We start from the raw sequence: 21,551 nt of genomic DNA on the forward strand, positions 1-21,551 counted from the left end.
CACACATGTCCATTTCATCTCACAGGTGTATATACGGTGTCCTCACTCACTTCACTAAGATGATGATGCTGAGTGCTGAACAACAAAGTTGATCACTGTCCTTAGCTGTTTCTGACAACATTTTAATGAAACTTTCTGGTAGATTAAAACTGTGTGCCAGACCGAGACTTGAACTCGGGACCTTTGCCTTTCGCGGGCAAGTGCTCTGCCAACTGAGCTACCCAAGCACGACTCACGTCCCATCCTCACAGCTATACTTCTGACAGTCCCGAGTTCGAGTCTCGGTCCAGCACACAGTTTTAATCTGCCAGGAAGTTTCATATAAGCGCACACTCCGCTGCAGAGTGAAAATATCATTCTGGAAACATTTTAATGGTTTAAGGTTTTTGTACACTATTATATGTCAGGATGATCAATTCACGAGGCTGTGGAGGAAGTTGGGTGTGTACCACTGGTTTCTTGGTGGTCATGAAATACGAAATGCTCCATTAGCAATTACTGTACCTTGTTGCGGCAGCACTGGCACACACAACCACGCCCCAGATGACAGGTACACCTCACAGTTGTGGTGCATTGGCAATGCAACACACTACACACCCCAATAACAAATAAAATAGGCACTGATCACAAACCACTGGCAGGCAACATACGGCACCAATCAGCAAAGATCAACCCAAGGCAATTCCGTCTTGACCTATTCACCCAATACTCTACTGACATGGCAATGGAAAAGGGGGAAAAACATCACTGCTGACTCTCTCTCATGAACACAGACAATATCACTCACACTGGATTACAGCTGATCAGCAGACGAACAGGAGCAAGACCTGACAGTTCAAGTTTTATGCACAGGCAATCAATTATAGAGTTGGAGGCCAGCATCCTCTGCGACATTTCACAGCACAAGATCTGACCAATCCTATCTATGTCAATGCGGCTGACAATCTCTGATTATACCTTGCACACCCAGGTGATCGAGCAATGATCTGGCTTGTTGGCGAATGCTTTGTTTGGCCGGGCATCAGGCATAACTGCTGTGAATGGACACACATATGCCTCGATTTTCAGTGAAGCAAGGTGAGCCAGCACACACAGATGCCCCTTGGCAGTTTCAGAATACCATGAGGGCATTTCTGCTGTGTGCACTTAGACCTCGTGTTACCTCTGCCAGAGTTGGAAGGGTACAAATGACTCCTCTCCATTGCCAACCGAGTTTCATGTTGGGTAGAAACTGTTCTGCTGACAGATATCATGGCTGAATCCATGGCCAAGGTCCTCATATGTCTTGGACTACATGTTTTGGTTGCCCATATACTATCGCCATGGATCATGGGCACTAATATCAATCAGCACTCTGCACCACTCTCCGCAACTTCTGTGGTATCTTTTGTCATCAACCATGGCATACCATCCCCAGAGATATGGCCTGTTGGAACAATGGCACCAATGCTGGGAACAGCACCCATGTGCCACAGGGGCACATGGATCAATGTCCTGTATGGCGAGACGTTCACACTATCAGTAGAATTTGTGATACCAGCCTCTGACCTAACCTAACCTAACCAAACCTACTGGACCCATTGGAAATGCTTGTGATGGTGCAATGGGTCAAAAACAACATATACAATGCACTGGTGCTTCTCCCATCTGCACACACAGCCTCGTAGCCATTCATACACAACAGACTGTATGTATATGATGCTCCATGACAATACTATAAGACCAGCCTTACAGCCTCCCCCACAACAGACTGTTCTGAATGTTAAATGTAGCAGCCACACATTCAATGATGTCAACAGCAATGTTATCATGATCTCCATTAACAGCCTCAAACCTGCATGGACTCTTGTCACTGGGTAGAATACAATTTAACTTCACAATGACAACAATCTGGACATCTCAAATTTGAGCACATCGCAATTCACAAAGCCAAAAACACTCATGGTCGATGTCCGTGACTTTCAACCAAAAGAAGTTATGGTCAAACTGGTCGACACAGATCTCCAGATGAAAGAAACGCCACGAACAAGATCACTATTAGCCTCGTCAGGACCTTCTGCCTATTGACAACAGTGCATTTCACGGTGGTGTCTTCAAAAATCTCCCAGGCAGGTACACTCATGATCACCCTGCCGGCTACATCTCTGAGCAGCCTGCCTCTGCATCTGACACCACTCACACATGATTCTGCACCATTATCAGCAGAGGCACAAGCAAAGTTGGCCCCTGCCACATCACCCTATGGTTGGCCAGGTCACCTTTCACTATGACTTGTATCATACCAGGTGTATGAGATACCCAAGCAACAGTGAGAAACAATGACTGACAGCCCTCATGCCTTGCAGAAGCCGACTTCACAGCACATTCCCCAGTGCTCCCCAATTGCAGGTGTGTGTATGTGTGTGTGTGTGTGTGTGTGTGTGTGTGTGGAAGGGGGGGGGGGGGGGGTGAAATGTCAAATGTCTGCTTTTTGGATTGGCAGCTCACGCCGAACAAGGCGAGAGAGAGGTGGTTTACTATTGTACCGAGTTAAATATATGTTTGTCAACTACTGGTACAGTTCCTACCCACTACACAGAAGAAATAATCCATGCGTGTAAAGTATGACTGACCTAATTTTGGCACCAAGTGCTGGTATTCGTAACGAATTAAATTACATATTTAACATCTGGTAATTAAAAACAAAAAAGACAAAAATGTGGTTCCTGAAGAGCGATAGCTGACTTTATCATTATTGCAGGGGCAACTGCCTGGAAGATTGGTTGATCTGGGCTTGTAATATCAAATGGCTCTGAGCACTATGGGACTCAACTGCTGTGGTCATAAGTCCCCTAGAACTTAGAACTACTTAAACCTAACTAACCTAAGGACATCACACACATCCATGCCCGAGGCAGGATTCGAACCTGTGACCGTAGCAGTCGTGCTGTTCCAGAGTGAAGCGCCTTTAACCGCTCGGCCACTCCGGCCGGCGTTGTAATATCAACCACAACGGCCTTGCTGTGCTGGTACTGCAAACGGCTCAAAGCAACTGGAAACTACAGCCATTAAATGTCCTGAGGACATACAGCTCTACTATATAGTTAAATGATGATGGCATCATCTTGGGTAAAATATTCCAGAGGTAAAGTAGTCCCCCATTTGGATCTCTGTGCAGGAAGAACTTGGGAGCATGTTACCATCAGGACCAGTGGACTCCATTAAATGTTTTAGATACCCTACTCCTGAGAAAGCAAAGAGTGTGCATAGTTAGTACTCATTGGTAATGATTAAGTAGTGTTTGATATTTCCCTGCATCTGTACTATTGAGTCTTTGCAATGACCAAACCCGAAGAACAAAGGTTCACTACTACAGAAGTAGTTCAGTCTTTCCTAGAGCATGTGGCCCAAATTAAGGCAGATAAAATAGACTTGTGTGGGCAGTCAGATGCAGTAAAAAGGACAGGGGTTCATTCCGTTAACAAATACCTCCTCTAGACACTACTGCTGCTACCTTAGTCCCCCCCCCCCCCCCCCCCCCCAAATAAAGCAAGAGAAAATGTGTTTGCATTTTTGGATAAGGTACTGACAGTTGTGACACTAATTTGTTGGTCAGAGAGACAGTTCTTATGTGTTGCTAAATTACATTTAGTATGAGATGCAAAAACATTCGTGATGTGTCCTCAGGAATTAAGGAGTGCGCAGCTATATGAAGTTCTGAGCAAAGGTTGTAGATATTATCTGGAATAATTAAACCTTGTGTTGCACCGACAGGGTGAGTCCAACAAGAGTTCCGTGGTCAGAATTGGAAAACTTAATGTCCGTGTGTTTGAGTTGATTGAAAGTGATGATTCAAACACATTTCTTCTTCAGGAAGGAAAACATATGGCACTAGACACATTGCTGTAGAGGTTGCTGCCAGACGTATTAAGTAAGGAACGGGCAGATTTCCAAAAGGTTCAGCACTGCCCATAAAAATGAATGGCAGTGTCAGTAGAAGAGAGAGACATAGTAAGCTGAGTCCGGGATAGGAAATGGGTTCTTTCAGCTACATCGAACATTACCGATTTCGTCGATCAGGTCAAATGTGGTACAGTTGCTGTCAGCCACAGTGTAGGAAATGTGGAAGAATAGTGCATAGGGAGTGGGACTGTAGGCAGAACAGAGGGCGGGGTAGGAAGGTGTGAGGTGGAAATGGTAACCTACCACTGAACAGCAATGGAGACTCATGGCCACACAGAGGCACTCTCACTAAATTTTAGCCTGACTGAAACATGTGGATAGGTAAATTATTGCTTAACTGGCTTAGCAAATGGAAGGAAACACAAGTTTTTATTGGACAAGGCGTGTAAGTGTGTATGGCAAGTTTTAACTTAACAGAAAAGAGGTAGTTAGGCCCACCACGAAACCTGTTTTGTGGCGTGTGTGGTAATGACATATATTTGATGAGATTGGCAATATTGAGTTTTCAGGTGGAGGAAAAACATTTCCAGATATGTACAGAAGTTCTGTCTCATTTAGGCAAAGTTATTGCATGATCTTAAGGTTAGATGTCCTATATAAACATTGTGGCAAAATTAATGTGGACAACATTGTGGCAAAACTTGGGGGAAAACTGTTGTCAGGGCCACACTGCCACTTTGTTTATCCCTGGTGCAATGGGAACCAACTGAATCGCATATAAAGCCATTAAGGATTTGTTTGCATCAAAGTAAATGTATGTGTGGTAGAATCACAGAGAGAGAATGATAAATTAGAAAAGAAATGGTGTTTTGTGAGCAGCAGTGTTGTACACAAAGGGAGACAGATGGTGAACTGGGGGTACCCATTGGAATAGATGATTTTTGGGACCAAAAGCATGATGGCAACTGTAATAGAACAGCCTCTTGGACATCCTCTGCCACCCCCTGCAAAGACTACATTTATTTTATGCTTAAGTAATTGTTTAATACACAATGCTACAAAAAAATGTACCTAGACCAGTAATTAATCTGTTTGAGGCAACTTATGTAAAATCTGAGTTTGCTGTTGTATTCTGCGTTCTGTAAAAAGTTTATGAACATGCTAGGAATATATTGTTTTCAATAATCACTAAGTAATTGATCTTAACTTGCTATGCCGATGAGCGTTAATTAATATTTATCGAACACTGTAATGGTCTACATGTTGTTGTTGTCGTGGTCTTCAGTCCTGAGACTGGTTTGATGCAGCTCTCCATGCTATTCTATCCTGTGCAAGCTTTTTCATCTCCCAGTACCTACTGCAACTTACATCCTTCTGTATCTGTTTGGTGTATTCATCTTTTGGTCTGCCTCTACGATTTTTACCCTCCACACTGCCCTCCAATACTAAATTGGTGATCCCCTGATGCCTCAGAACATGTCCTACCAACCGATCCCTTCTTCTAGTCAAGTTGTGCCACAAACTTCTCTTCTCCCCAATCCTTTTCAATACCCCCTCATTAGTTATGACCTACATAAACAAAGCATATTTTGCAGCTTCCAAATTTATTTTCAGCAAGTAGGCTAGCTGTTCTTGATTTTTTGTTCTTTCTTTGGACTTTAATTAACTAAGATTTAACATGTTATTTTCTCGGAACTTGTAAATTATTTCAGTATTCTTAACAAAATTATGTCTGCATCACATGAAAGTGTAAAGTATTATGTTCATTATTTTTCTATGTATGTGAATTAATTTGGTTACACACTTCTACTTGTCATTTCTTAAAATTTGTAAATTCTGATCGTCAGTGATTGTTGTAAATCATATAAATACCAGTGGTTTGCAATCAGTAAGGGGTCAGTTTTTTTACCAACCATCAACAGCACAAGCATGTAGAACTTCCTTTACACATTCGTCACTGCCAAACAGCTTGTGTGTGCATAGAGCAATGTTGTGGAAAGTCTGTACCTGGAACTTAATTCGTACACTACACAATTAGTATTGATGTACAGCAGCACAACAGAAGAGCTCAGGAGTATTTGCAACATAGCTACAGCTCAAGAATGAAGATTACAAGTTACGTAAATTTCACAAACTTCTTAGTAGTACATTTCATCTCTAAATTAATGAACAGTTCAAGCAATTTGATGAGATAGTTGCATCTCAGCTAGTGGAGCCCCATTTTTTTAACTTCTTAGGGTTCACATTGTTTGTGTGTCTGTGAACTTGGTATAACTTTGGAATAATTGTTCAACTTTCATAAGTCTGCAAATATTTCTGTATCAGCAAACCATATCATACACATCCCATACCACGCTGACTTCTTCGCTATCATAAGTTCCATTTTAATTTGGTGGAGGAGTTGGGATTTGTGTAAGTCTGTGCAGAGTGCAAATGCATGTTAAGTTTCAGGTTCAATAATTTACTGCAAAAAAGTGCTGTGCTCAACTTTGGACATGGACAGACCCATTTGGCAAAAACTGTATGTGGAAAGTGTGGACCATCGCTGACACTGTAGATTTTTGACAGACGAGCTCATTTATTGATCTTCTTTCCTCTCTCTAGTTTGTGTTTAAACAATTTGATAGAAAGTCATCTCACTGTTCATGCCATATAGTCAGCTCAGAGAATATTCCACGTGACAATTTTGAAAGAATTTGTTGGGAAAAGTGTTTTGTCAATATGAGTGAAAATAGTTTAGATCAAATAGGTGCGATAACCACGTCTGAACGTAAACACAGTATTTTTTTTTGGGGGGGGGGGGGGAGGAGGGGGAGTTTTGAGATTTCATATTACAAGAGTTGAGCAAAGTTGATAGAAAGGTAGAAAATCAGTTTGAATTTTGTGGTGATGCGGTGACTACTCTTTTTGATGATCAGTGTGTGTTTAGTAATGATGCTATGTGTAATGATTTTGTTGAATATTGTTTAATTAGTTTGTTGTGTGATGATATAGTGTCCGCCTTATCTGGGGTAGATGTGGCAGAAGTTGATAATCTTGTGCTTAAGGAGAATGATGATTTGATAATTGATTCTGTTTGTATGCCTGCTGGCACAAACACAAATGATACTGTTGATGATTTAGTTGCAGAGAGTTTTGAAGTAGAAGCAGATGTTCATATTGATGCTAGTGATGTGTTATTTTGATGATGAATTTAGTTGATGTGATAATACTGCTGATGCACTGCTCTGTAAAGAATTAGATGGTATGATTCTTGAAAAAGTACTGGATGATTACGTAAGTAGTAAGATTATAGGATTTGATGGTGATGCTTTAATGTTAGTGGAGAAGATACGTGAGAGTCAACTAATCCCCATTGATGTCAGTGAGATCTTGATCAACTGCAGTAATAAAGATGAGCAAACTATGCAGCTTAGTAACAAAATACTTGAAGCTTTGAACAGATCAAATGATATTGAAGTTAATTGTGATAGTTTTTAATTTTGATGCTAATTTTAAACATACACAAACACTTTTGATACTGTGGATGCAGACAGTAGATCTCTCTCACTTTGTCAACACACACCAATATGTGAAAGTGATTTGTCAGTTTTAGAAGATACACAGTCTAGTTGTAAGTTACCACTGAATGCATTACAACCTACACCTGCTAGTGAACGACAGTTGAACAATGATTTAAATTTTAAGGAGATTGAAGATGATTTTCCAGCAGAAGATGAAAATAGTGATAAGCACAAAATACCTGGGAGCCTCTACATTGAGATTTCTATTGGTACTTGGAAAGGAATTTGTTACTAGACACTGGTAGCTCTATTTGTGGCATTTCTGGTTAAGTTAAGAAATAGACTGAAAAATACACAATATTATACAAATTTTCCTATCACTGATATTAGAATGAAAGGAGCCAGAGAAAATTTTAGTAAATTGATTAGTAGGCACACTCTGATTTCATTCGCAGTTAATAATTTTACGTCTGAACAAACTTCTCTAGTTGTAGCGGATCTGAACAAACATTTGGTTAGGGATGGAATGTATAGTTAAAGCCAACATCAGTTTTGACTGGGAAAATATGTAGTTACTTTTTGAACAACGAAAATCTAGAATTTGCGGGGAAACTAAGTTACACATGAGATTTAATGAAAATTGTAGCAATCAACTAAGAGCTGTTGGGTAATGTCATGTGAAATCGCCCAGTGGACGTTGCCCTTATGTCACAGATTTTTTTGAAAATTTGGTGAAGAATGTACATAACGAGTTAGGGTTAAAATATTTCTTCTGGAATTTTTTGACCAAAATTGTATTTAGGAGACCATTTTGAAATGTGGGCCCCTTCTACCAACTGGTGTTGAGAAACGAAGTGCCTTATAAGTTTGTAAATACTATAAATTTATTTATTTATGAATCAATTTTATTCAATTTCATGTCACTGGAAAGTAAAAGAATACTTTTCAACATAAAAAAATCAGAAGGTTGTTAGATCTTATACTTTTTCAATAATGCTGTAATAATTAATTGCTTCAAACAGGTAATCAACAATACATGAACCAACAATGAAGCATTCAGTCTAACAGCAACACTCACATGCAACACATGCTGTGTGTGATAGGTTTTTGTGCGTCTGTGCACTTTATATATCTGAAGCACTCTTTTGTCTTGATTTTGTGCTTCTTACATAAGCAGCCCCCCCCCCCCCCCCCCCCATTAATCATGGACCTTGCCGTTGGTGGGGAGGCTTGCGTGCCTAAACGATACAGATAACCGTACCGTAGGTGCAGCCACAAGGGAGGGATATCTGTTGAGAGGGCAGACAAATGTGTGGTTCCTGAAGAGGGGCAGCAGCCTTTTCAGTAGTTGCAGGGGCAACAGTCTGGATGATTGACTGATCTTGCCTTGTAACACTAACCCAAACAGTCTTGCTCTGCTGGTACTGCGAATGGCTGAAAGCAAGGGGAAACTACAGCCGTACTTTTCCCGAGGGCATGCAGCTTTACTGTATGGTTAAATGATGATGGCGTCCTCTTGGGTAAAATATTCCGGAGGTAAAATAGTGCCCCATTTGGATCTCCGGGCGGGGACTACTCAGGAGGACGTTGTTATCAGGAGAAAGACAACTGGCGTTCTACGGGTCGGAGCGTGGAATGTCAGACCCTTAATCGGGCAGGTAGGTTAGGAAATTTAAAAAGGGAAATGGATAGGTTAAAGTTAGATATAGTGGGAATCAGTGAAGCTCGGTGGCAGGAGGAACAAGACTTCTGGTCAGGTGAATACAGGGTTATAAATACAAAATCAAATAGGGGTAATGCAGGAGAAGGTTTAATAATGAATAAAAAAAATAGGAATGTGGGTAAGTTACTATAAACAGCATAGCGAACGCATTATTGTGGCCAAGACAGATACGAAACCCACGCCTACCACAGTAGTACAAGTTTATATGCTGACTAGCTCCGCAGATGATGAAGAGATTGATGAAATGTATGATGAGACAAAAGAAATTATTCAGATAGTGAAGGGAGGCGAAATTTAATAGTCATGAGTGACTGGAATTCGATAGTAGGAAAAGGAAGTGAAGGAAATGTGGTAGGTGAATAAGGAATGGTGGTGAGGAATGAAAGAGGATGCCGCCTGATAGAATGTTGCACAGAGCATAACTTAATCATAGCTAACACTTGGTTCAAGAATCATAAAAGAAGGCTGTATACATGGAAGAAGCCTGGAGATACTGACAGGTTTCAGATAGATTATATAATGGCCAGACAGAGATTTAGGAACCAGGTTATAAATTGTAAGACATTTCCAGGGGCAGATGTGGACTCTGACCACAATCTATTGGTTATGAACTGTAGATTAAAACTAAAGAAACTGCAAAAAGGTGGGAATTTAAGGAGATGGGACTTAGATAAACTGACAGAACCAAAGGTTGTAGAGAATTTCTGGGAGAGCATTAGGGAACGATTGACAAGAATGGGGGAAAGAAATACAATAGAAGAAGAATGGATAGCTTTGAGGGTTGAAGTAGTGAAGGCAGCAGAGGATCAAGTAGGTAAAAAGATGAGGGGTAGTAGAAATCCTTGGGTAACAGAAGAAATATTGAGTTTAATTGATGAAAGGAGAAAATATAAAAATACAGTAAATGAAGCAGGCAAAAAGGAATACAAAAGCCTCAAAAATGAGATCGACAGAAAGTACAAAATGGCTAAGCACCGATGGCTAGAGGACAAATGTAAGGATGTAGAGACATATATTACTACGGGTAAGATAGATACTGCCTACAGGAAAATTAAAGAGACCTGTGGAGAAAAGAGAACCACTTGCATGAATATTAAGAGCTCAGATAGAAATCCAGTTCCAAACAAAGAAGGGAAAGCAGAAAGCAGTATATAGAGGGTCTATACAAGGGCAATGTTCTTGAGGACAATATCATGGAAATGGAAGAGGATGTAGATGAAGATGAAATGGGAGATATAATACTGCGTGAAGAGTTTGACAGAGCAATGAAAGACCTAAGTCGAAACAAGGCCCCGGGAATAAACAGCATTCCATTAGAACTACTGATAGCCTTGGGAGATCCCAAAGAAAGAAAGGGTTGACAGATGTGAAAATTACCGAACTATCAGTTTAATAAGCCACAGCTGCAAAATATTAACACAAATTCTTTATAGATGAATGGAAAAACTGGTAGAAGCCGACCTCGGCGAAGATCAGTTTGGATTCCGTAGAAATGTTGGAACACATGATGCAATACTGACCCTATGACTTATCTTAGAAAACAGATTAAGGAAAGGCAAACCTGCGTTTCTAGCATTTTTAGACTTAGAGAAAGCTTTTGACAATCTTGACTGGAATACTCCGTTTCAAATTCTGAAGGTGGCAGGGGTAAAATACAAGGAGCGAAAGGCTATTTGCAATTTGTACAGAAACCAGATGGCAGTTATAAGAGTCGAGGGGCATGAAGTGGAAGCAGTGGTTGGGAAGGGAGTGAGACAGGGTTGTAGCCTATATCTGATGTTATTCAATCTGTATATTGAGCAAGCAGTAAAGGAAACAAAAGAAAAAGTCGGAGTAGGTATTAAAATCCATGGAGAAGAAATTAAAACTTTGAGGTTCGCCAATGACATTGTAATTCTGTCAGAGAAAGCAAAGGACCTGGAAGAGCAGCTGAACGGAATGGACAGTCTCTTGAAAGGAGGATATAGGATGAACATCAACAAAAGCGAAACGAGGATAATGGAATGTAGCTGAATTAAGTCGGGTGATGCTGAGGGAATTAGATTAGTTAATGAGACACTTAAAGTAGTAAAGGAGTGTTGCTATTTGGGGAGCAAAATAAATGATGATGGTCGAAGTAGAGAGGATATAAAATGTAGACTGGCAATGGCAAGGAAAGTGTTTCTGAAGAAGAGAAATTTGTTAACATTGAATATAGATTTAAGTGTCAGGAAGTCCTTTCTGAAAGTATTTGTATGGAGTGTAGCCATGTATGGAAGTGAAATGTGGATGATAAATAGTTTAGACAAAAAGAGATTAGAAGCATTCGAAATGTGGTGCTACAGGAGAATGCTGAAGGTTAGATGGGTAGATCACATAGCTAATGAGGAGGTATTGAATAGTATTGGGGAGAAGAGAAGTTTGTGGCACAACTTGACTAGAAGAAGGGATCGGTTGGTAGGACATATTCTGAGGCATCAAGGGATCACCAATTTAGTACTGGAGGGCAGCGCGGAGGGTAAAAATCATAGAGGGAGACCAAGAGATGAATACACTAAGCAGATTCAGAAGGATGTAGGTTGCATAGGTACTGGGAGATGAAGAAGCTTGCACAGGATAGACTAGCATGGAGAGCTGCATCAAACCAGTCTCTGGACTGAAGACCACAACAACAACAACAACATAAGCAGCCATTCTGTCTGGTTCCATAACGTGAATATTAGAGATCACTTAATAAAGTGGTCATTAACTCTCTCTCATTTCCCCCTTACTGATTCTTCACAGTACATTCTTGACTAATTAGAGAACAAGAAAAAGTTTCAAACCATCCAGTTCTTTTCTGCAACATACACAGTTGATTAAAAATCACAATGGAAAACAAATGTTCTTTAGGTTTTGTGTTAGCAGTTGTGTCAGAAGAAAATTAGTAGCAGTGAAGAGCTGGATTTAATAGATATGTCAAGCCTGAACCAAGCTGATATTGAAGTACTGAAGCTAAGAAGCATCTGTGAAAATATTGAGTGTGTTTGTTCTTCTCACAAAAGGCTCTATTTGGGAACAATTGAAGACAGACAAAGAATTTGTTGTGACCCTTTTAAGAAGCATGGTAAAAAGACTGCTAAGAAATCTTTGAAACCTACTTCTTCGACCATGGCTAGGAAATATAAAACCCATGGACTTATCCCACGTACCAAGCTGTGCATAACATGCTGTACAGACATTTTATCTCCTATGGGGGTAACCTTCCAGGGATGGATGAATGTGAAGTTGAAGATCAAGAATATACACCAGATCCATCTACAGCTCTTAGAAACCTTAATGAAAGTTGTGAATTACTTGAAATTTCACCATTTAAGGTTACCAAGACAACACAAGACAGGCATCCAGAATACATTTGATCCAAGTCTCATCGCTTAGCTTTAAAATTCCAGCAAACAGCATCATAAGTGCTACATGTTCCAGTGAAAAATGTCTGAAGAACCTGGCAGTGCTGAATGTACAGACTGTAATATTTTAATGCAAAATCTTAAAGAGAAATTCAGCACAAGTTCTGTTAAAGAAAAACTACAAATACTTACCTTAGCACCAGCTTCAAGGAGTAAAGAAAAAATCCAAATGTTTCGTAACACTACCGAATACATGGTAAAGAAATCGAGGGTATTGCTAAAAGAAGATGGTATTTTGTCAAGAGGGAGTTATAAAGTGGGAAACAGAATAGGTAAGGATGTGGAAAAATGTGTCCAGAATTTTTACTGTGAAGATGATATAAGTCACATTTTTGCTAATAAAAAAGACTGTCTGTCTGTCCGTTCATAAAATGGCAAATGAGTGTATAAGACAAAAAGACTAATTTTATATAATCTGAAAGATGTATACTTAGCTTTCAGAGAAAAATGCCCTGAAGATAAAATTGGTTTTACTAAATTTTGTGAACTTCGGCCAAAAGTATGAATTACTGTTAACAGTCGTGGAATGCATAATGTACGTGTATGCACGTATCACCAAAACGTAAAGCTGTTAATGCATGGTGCACATGTGAAAGAACCGTACACTGAACTTCCACAGGAACTTGTGTGCAATCTGGAAAACGAGGAGTGTATGCTGCATTGCTGTTCTTGGTGTCCTGACGAATATGAACTGCGCAATTTTTTAAATGGAGTTGGAGTCCCTACAAGATTCTGAAAATGTTGTATTCAAACAATGGATTCAAACTGATTGACTTACACTGGAGACATTAATGAAGATGACCGTGAATTTGTTGAGTATCTCATGCAAACTTTCAAAACTTACCACAACATCATTATGTATCAAAATCTCAGACTCACTACTTCAAATCAAACAAAGAAACCCTCCCTGACACTACATGCATCATCATAGTGGATTTTGCATAGAACTATACCTGTTTGTTTCAGGACGCTGCACAAGGATTTTGCTGGCAGAACATTCAAGTCACCCTTCATCCTTTTGTGGTGTACTTTAAAAGAGATGATTGCATTAAGCCAATGTCATTGTGTTGTATAAGTGACTGCAGCTTGATACAAACACATTCTATGTTTTCCAGAAAACTGCTCTCACTTATGTATTGGAACAATTGCCACTCATCCAGCATGTTATGTACTTCAGTGATGGCAGTTCTGCACAATGTAAGAACTTTTTTAATTTGTGCCATCACAAGCAAGATTACAGAGTAACTGCAGAATGGAATTTTTTTGCCACTGGTCATAGCAAAAATGCATGTGAAGAAGTTGGTGGTACTATTAAATGTTTAGCAACAAGGGCAAGTTCACAGTGTCCATAAGACAGTAACATTTTAAGTCCAAAAGATCTGTTTAGATGTGCCAAAACTCATGTTCCAGGAATTGAAACCTTTTATGTTACAACAGAGGAGATAACAAAGTTCACAAACATGTTACATAAATGATATGAGACTGGTTCTACCATTCCTGGGACAAGAGTAAATAATTTTTTCAAACCACTGAATGAAAACAAGTTGCTGATAACGCGTGTTTTCATCAACTACTAAATTCATTCAAGTTCCTTTTGGAATTCAAAACACTGCCTGTAACACAATTAAAGAAGAAATATTTGTTGCAACTGTCAACGATAACCAGTGGTGGCTTGGAAACATTCTAGTGATAAGTGAAGAACACAGAGATGCAAAAGTCAAGTTCATGAGTCCAAGTGGCCCTTCCTCAAGTTATTCATGGCCACTTCACACTGATGTTTGCTGGATACCTTATGAAAACATTTTAATGATTTTGCCTGCTTTTAGTGCAAGCACAAGTACTGGTCGTTTATATACTTTTGAATCAGACATAATATTGTCGGCCACTGAAAATTTGTTTGAAAGAATGAATGCTTTTTAGAATTTTATGAATGTGTTTAATGAGAAATGACCATCATTTTTTACCACTAGGTAAGAGTCACAAAATGAAACATGTATATTATTATTAATATTTATGTTCTTTCTGTTTTAAATGATTAAACAGAACAAACACCCTTCTGATTTTTGTTATGTTGAAATTCATGACAATAGATATTCTTTGAGGCAAAATTTAAAATGGTGGAACTTGTGATTTTGACGAAAAAAATTCATGAAGTTTGTATTTAAAAAAAAAACTTTAATTACAGATTTCAACATATTTATATGCACAGTTGCATCATTTTTATAGTTTAGTGATATAGTTGGTCCTTTTATCTTCGTAATGACACCAGATTGAATAAAATTGATTTATAAATAAGGAACTTACAGTTGTTAAAAACTTTCAACCTACCTTTCGTACTGACACCAAATGGAGAAAATACTAGACATTTCAAAATGGCCCCCTGACTACAATTTTGATCTAAAACACCTGAAAAAATTATTTTATCTCTTTCTATTTATGTACTTTCTTACACCGAATTTTCACAAATATCTGTGACACGATGGCAACGAGATTTCTTTATTTTGGGTGATTTTAAATGAAATGAACCTGTTGAAGTTTTTGATGACAGGAATTAGACAGAGGAGGAGGATGAGTTTTGAGGTAACCAACTGGGTAGTGACAGCTTTTCACAGTTAGTTTCATATAAAATAAACACACCAGATAATTTTTTGTCATATTACTGTGAAATCTTTTGTGAAAAGCCAGGTGGAGTGAAAAACTATATCTGTAGATTGAAATTGAGACAACATAATCCTTTTTTCGTCGAACCTTATTATGTCCCCATTTGCAATAGAAAAATAGTTGAAAGAGAATTACAGAAACTGCAGAAATGGAGAATAGTAGAGAGAAGCAGCAGCCAGTACAGTAATTCACTGGTGGTCATTTCCAAGACAAATGAAGGTGTAAAATTAGTCCTTGATTCTCAACACTTAAATAAATTCTTAGGAAAAGAGGCAGATCATCCTCAATTCGTGGAAAAAATTTTGAACAAATTGCATGACTAAATACTTTACTAGCCGTGACATAACATCAGGTTTTCACCAAATTACTGTAGAACTCAACTCAAGGCAATACACAGCATTTCTGTACAACGAGAGGAGTTTTCAGTACTGTATTGTACCCTTTGGCTTAAATATATCTGTTGCAGAATTTATACGTGCTTGTGGTTTTTTGTTAGGTGGTGATTTACTGTCAAAGCTTATCATTTATGTACATGACATTTTGGTTACTAATTAAATTTCGCAGAATGCACAGGAATTTTGATGGAGGCTGCAGAAAAATTTAGACAGGGAGGCATGATGTCAAAATTATAAAAGTGCAAGTCTGGTGTGAAAGAGTTAAATTTTCTAGGTCACATGATTAGCAAAGAGGGAATTCTGCCTGAAAAAAAAAAAAAAAAAAAACTTTTGGCCACTGCAGAATTTCCAAAACCAAAGACAAAGAAAGAACTTAGATCATTCTATGGTTTATGCATTTTTCAAGAAGTACATCAGAACACAAGCACTTCATGCACCCTGTCTTCAGGAGTTGTTAAAGAGAAATATTATCTGGGAATGGACTAAAAACTGTCAGGAAGCATTTGATAAAATTAAGAAACAGCTATGCACTAGTGACATACTACACAGACCCAAATTGTCAATGCCATTTTGTTTAATGACTGATGGAGGGGATTATGGTTAGGGATTATAGTTTAGGTGTACACTTGTTTCAAGAGAGAGAAATTAATCGAAAGATAGAACACCATTCAATTAGTTTTGCTACTAGGGATTTACAAAATATGAGAAGAACTACACTGTTACTGAAAAGGAACTATTAGCCATCATTTGGGGTTTTAAGAAATTCAAGAATTACCTAGTAGGACACAAAGTAATAGTTTGCACAACCACGAAGTGTTATGTTACATACAAGAGTGCAGACTGTACCACAACAGAATTACCAGGTGGGCAGTTTACTTGCAACAGTTTGATTATACCATCCAGTACATTAGGCGAACAAAGTGTCGCAACGAATGTTTTATCTAGATTACAAGTGGAGGGGAGGGGGGGGGGGGGTTAACTTGAAAATGAGAACATTCAGGACAACAGAATTTTCAGAACAACGTATATTCAGGGAATTAAGGAAGAAAGAGAAATTGTAAAAATTTGTGAACAGTTAATTCGAAATCAGAACCCAGTTGAAGAGTAGAAATTAGTAAAAAGTTATTTAAGAAAGAAAGGTCATGACAAAGTAAAATGATATTATGAGGTTTATAAAGGAATTTTATTTCAAAGACTCAGTTTGGATTCAGACACCTGGAAGGTCTGTTGGTCTGAGCAACACACTGACACTTTGATTAAAAAATTTAATGCCTTCAGCAAAATGATAAGAAACTTTTTGACATCTACGCAGTACCATCTGAGATAATGAAGATTCAGAATCCAAATGCATACAGATTGATATACCCTAAATCACACAAATTTTTTGGACTAAGAAATATCTCACTATTGAAGTCTTATAATCAATAAGATTACTTGGGTACACACACTCTGTGTACCATGCATGTAGCTTAAGCACGATTTCCCAGCCACTGTGACATTGCTTCACTGGAACACTACCAATGACACATTTTTTGTTCACTCCTTACTTACACACTGTACCATGCATGTAGCTTAAGCAGGATTCCCCAGCCACTGTGACATTGCTTCACTGGAACACTACCAATGACACATTTTTTGTTCACTCCTTACTTACACACCTATCAACTAATGACAATTTGAGCCTGCTTGGTTTTACTTAACATATTCCATCACACATATTTATCTGATTAAAATTTGAGGTACAGTTGACATTTAAGTACATTTCATCAGTTTACTCGTGTTTTACCAATTGAATGCCAGCACTATATATGTTGTTATACGATTTTCAATATCAGACCCTTAGGGGCGTACACACTCTGAGTACCATGTGAGTGGCGAACGCAATGTCCCCTAGCTAATACAGCATTTGTTTCACAGAACACTACCAATGCCACATTCTTGAACACCTTTCTTTACAAACACAGCTATCTGATTGAAGTTTGAGAAGAAATAGTTGAGAATTTTCTACATTTTATCAGTTTCCTTACATGAAGATTTTACTAACTGAATACTATTGATACTTACTTTGATTTGATGACACATTTATTCCAACACACATGATGTTAGTAACGAGTTGAGTGAGATGCTTACTACATCTTAATATAATGCTTCTGCAATCTAATGCATTATGATGATACAATTTTCTACACTAACACATGCCATAATTACACTCACGCACATTCTATGCTTATCTGAAAATTAATGAAGAAGAATTCTGCTACGAGCCACTGGCTCGCAGTTCTGAGAAGATACTTCAGTGGCTGTGGTTCTGATTTACTTATCCACACTGAATTCTACGGTACACACATTTCTTGCTTAAGATGCTTACATATATCGAATACCTTCCTACAGCAGTCCAATACACATATATACACGTTTTTATTTGAGGTTTTCTGATGTTACAATTTTTTTCTGAATCTTACAGAAGAATACTGATGATTCAATCTGAAGTAGAGAGAAATAGGAGGTGAAGTAGATTCGATTTTATGGAATGTTGACACAATGTCACCCAACGACATGTTTATTTCAGCTTATTAAGTACAGGAGTTGGTGTAGAGAAGTTTACATTTCGCTTACATACACAGACATTTTTGAGTGGCTGATAGCAAATCACATTTATTTTCAGGAATGATTTGATAAAGATGATGTATTTTCCTTATTACATATTGACACTATTATGCTTTAATGCTTTTATACACATATACTATGATGATTTATTGCTCATTATCTTATACACACCATGATGATAAGAGGTATGCTACAGTTAAACTGATGATTATTGATCCTTAAGTTGACTTGACTGAATGAAATGAGTTTGCATGAAGGACTTAAAATGAGATACTGTTAAGGTGGAAAGGGAAAATTACACTCTTATGCTAGACATCAAAACTTGATTTTACACTACATAAAATAATTATGATACTTTGACTTGGGAGATACGCGTTGCTGATAGAAGAAAAGGTTGTATACAGAATTGATTACATCTTAGACACTTAATTTTGAAAATTTTGTATATGTTATTTAAATACGGGCGTACGCGCAGACAAGAAAAAAATTCCCGGATTTGTCATGGATTTTCCGGTTAAAAATAGACTTTTCCGTGTTAAGTTACAAACTTATATATCAATCCTTTGACCAGTGAAGGTTTTATACATGGCCATAAAACTTCCCACCGGCACTTCAGGAAACGAAACCCAGCGCAAAATCACACGTCTAGTAGTAGAGATGTGCGGCAGCATTTACAGAGCATATTTTCGTATTACGAAAGTATAAACATAAATTCCATCGAACAAAGCAAGTTAGCAACATAGCTTCCAAAGCTCTGAAATCTAGATTGCGATTTGCGACGTCCTTTTGTAAGCCAATTATAGCTTTCGTCACGCCATCTCGCCAACCAATGACAACAGATATGCAGAGCGACAGGACATGTGTTACAGTCAGCCAATAGCAACATCATCGTCCAGTAGCGCGAACACACAAATAAGAAAAGTTGATGGATTAGATTAATATGCATACATATAGCTACAAGAAAAGCTGAGCTTTCACACACAGCATTTACCGTCAAAATTTTTCTGCTGGTTTTTTTTTCCGAAGGTGTAGACAGGAAGAATCCTGATCAGCACAGCTTAAATTGCAGCAGCTGAATGTTTCTGACGAACACGGTTGTACATTTCACTGCTGTGCGCAGAAATTTCGTACGTTACTTGGCTGAATACATATTCCGTCAAGCATTTGCTTTTGCATAGAAACGGCAATTACTTGTGAAATTGCTTCACTTCCCCCTGTTTTTTGAAGGATGATTATACTTTTGCCAACGTTATTACATAATTCGTAAGAAAAAATAAAAGAAGCATAAGCCAACCTTCAAACGTGGTCTTTTTCTAGCGTGTGTTACATTTTAAGATATATAAATGACAAATGTACTAGTAAAATTTTAAGTAATGACATAAATGGTTTGTCTTTTCTGCCCAAATTTTTTCGAAATGCCTAGTTCTCAGTGTCTAACGCTCCCCGATTTAAGAAATGCATCGCATATTGTCGCACCTAACATAATTCATCTTGCAGAAAAGAAAATTTACTTTGAAAATAACGATTCTCAAACCACCATTCACAATATTTTCCCCCTACCTGTACGAAATGTAATCAGGTGTGACGTCATGCTCATCGAAACGTCGCCCACAAGAAAGATGTATCGAAAGTCGTTTGTTGCTACGAAGTGTTGCATAGGCTTTGACACGTTTTGGGTATGCTCTGTGTTCTGGTGTTGTAAATGGTACATTTTCTTTGCACCTGAAGTATTATTTCGGGGTTATTCTCTCGTTTTCGTTTTACTGCTCCAGTATTATTCTGCAGCAGGAAGTTAAAGTAAAACCCTTTGTTATAGTATCAGTTCTAATCAGTGTGTTAGTCTGTTGGTCCTTTTTCGAATAACCGTGCTGGGAGGCAGCCCAACAGCTAACACAAATATTATGAAATTCACATAATGAGAGACAATTACCACTTGCAGTAGTATGGATTGTTGTTGAAACTAAATTGGTGCCATGAACAGTCTTCCTTGTAGTGTAAGAAAAATACAATGCAACATACTAATACTGAAGTCACAAAAATTAATAGTGTATGCAGAATACTGATATCAATAATTACCTCTAAATTTTTGTGGTTGCCGATCATACAGTCCATCCACTGAATCTTAATGATTATCACATATACAGGGTGAGTCACTAACTATTGCCACCAAGAATAACTCCGAAAGTATAATACAAGCTCAAAAGTTTGTGGGACAAATCTTGCATGGGACAACGGGGGCCATAATACGACGTTGGTATTTTACTGCTAGGTGGGGTCGCGCAGAGATATGAAGGTCACTTTTTTTATTATTATTATTTTTAATGGGATGGTACAGTTTGGTACTTATGTTATGACAGCGGCCATCGAGACGAAACCAATGATGTGTAACGGTAAGGTCTTTGACGGTCAACAAAGGTCACAAAGACGCTGTGAACGTCCGTTCGAAGTGATAACCACTGATATCAACGCAGTACTGCAATCTTCTTATCATGGATTGAGTGGTATTCCTTATCACTTCGGCACTTATCGAAGCACATACTCTGACAATTCTCTGTCGCAAATCTTCAGGTGCAGTTGGATCGTCTTTAAAAACAATGTCTTTTACGAATCCCCACAAGAAAAAAATCCAGAGGCGTCAAGTCTGACAAACGAGCCGGCCACTACACATCTCCTCCGCGTCCAATCCAACGATTTGCGTGTCTGTCTTGCACGACGACGGTATCTTCTGTAAGGCATCTTGGCAGCGTTCAATGCAGTTGCCTGTGCAGCAGCAGCAGCGCGAATGATCCGTTGCGCGGGCTGCGCTCGCTTTTATAGACGCGCGAGAGCGCGTGACCTTGATTCGGACTTACAATATTTCACAGTGCCAGCCGCGCGTTATCACGGACGGGAGCACTAGCCTTACAGAAGATACCGTCGTCGTGCAAGACAGACAATATATAAAACAATTGAAGACGTTGAAATGACAACTTCTGCTGCTGACAAGAAGAAGAATACTATAAAATCTGTCGCAGCACACGCACTACTAGATGGACCCGCTGTCTTCTGTGGATGTAGATTCAATTTTAGTATTGATCTGAATGATACATTTTCGCATTACGAAATATCGTATTCATGATCCATGGAACTAGTATTAATCTAATCTAATGTGTCTGCAACTCATTACTAGCCATCAGCGAAAAATGTGCCGGACACCCATCGTGTTGATACCACATTCTGTTCCTTGTTTCTAAAGGAATTTCTTCCAATAACAGATGTAATGTTTCTTGCAGGAATGTGGTGTGCTTCCTACCATTAAGATTTCCTTCGATGAAATAGGTGCCTATAATTCTGTCCTCCAGAATACCACACCATA

General features: G+C 38.6%; 1 protein-coding gene across 1 annotated transcript in view; it reads right to left on the bottom strand.

Annotated features, from left to right (window-relative positions):
- Window positions 1-20,899, bottom strand: part of LOC124793088 (cGMP-dependent protein kinase, isozyme 1-like) — a 405,887-nt gene extending 384,988 nt beyond the window's left edge. Inside the window, exon 1 of the mRNA XM_047257993.1 lies at window positions 19,188-20,899. The gene's annotated coding sequence lies outside the window, so the exon portion shown is untranslated. The remainder of the gene's footprint in view (window positions 1-19,187) is intronic.
- Between the last annotated feature and the right edge of the window lie 652 nt (window positions 20,900-21,551).

This window comes from Schistocerca piceifrons, chromosome 1, assembly GCF_021461385.2.
Source record: "Schistocerca piceifrons isolate TAMUIC-IGC-003096 chromosome 1, iqSchPice1.1, whole genome shotgun sequence".
Classification (NCBI taxonomy): Eukaryota; Metazoa; Arthropoda; class Insecta; order Orthoptera; family Acrididae; genus Schistocerca; species Schistocerca piceifrons.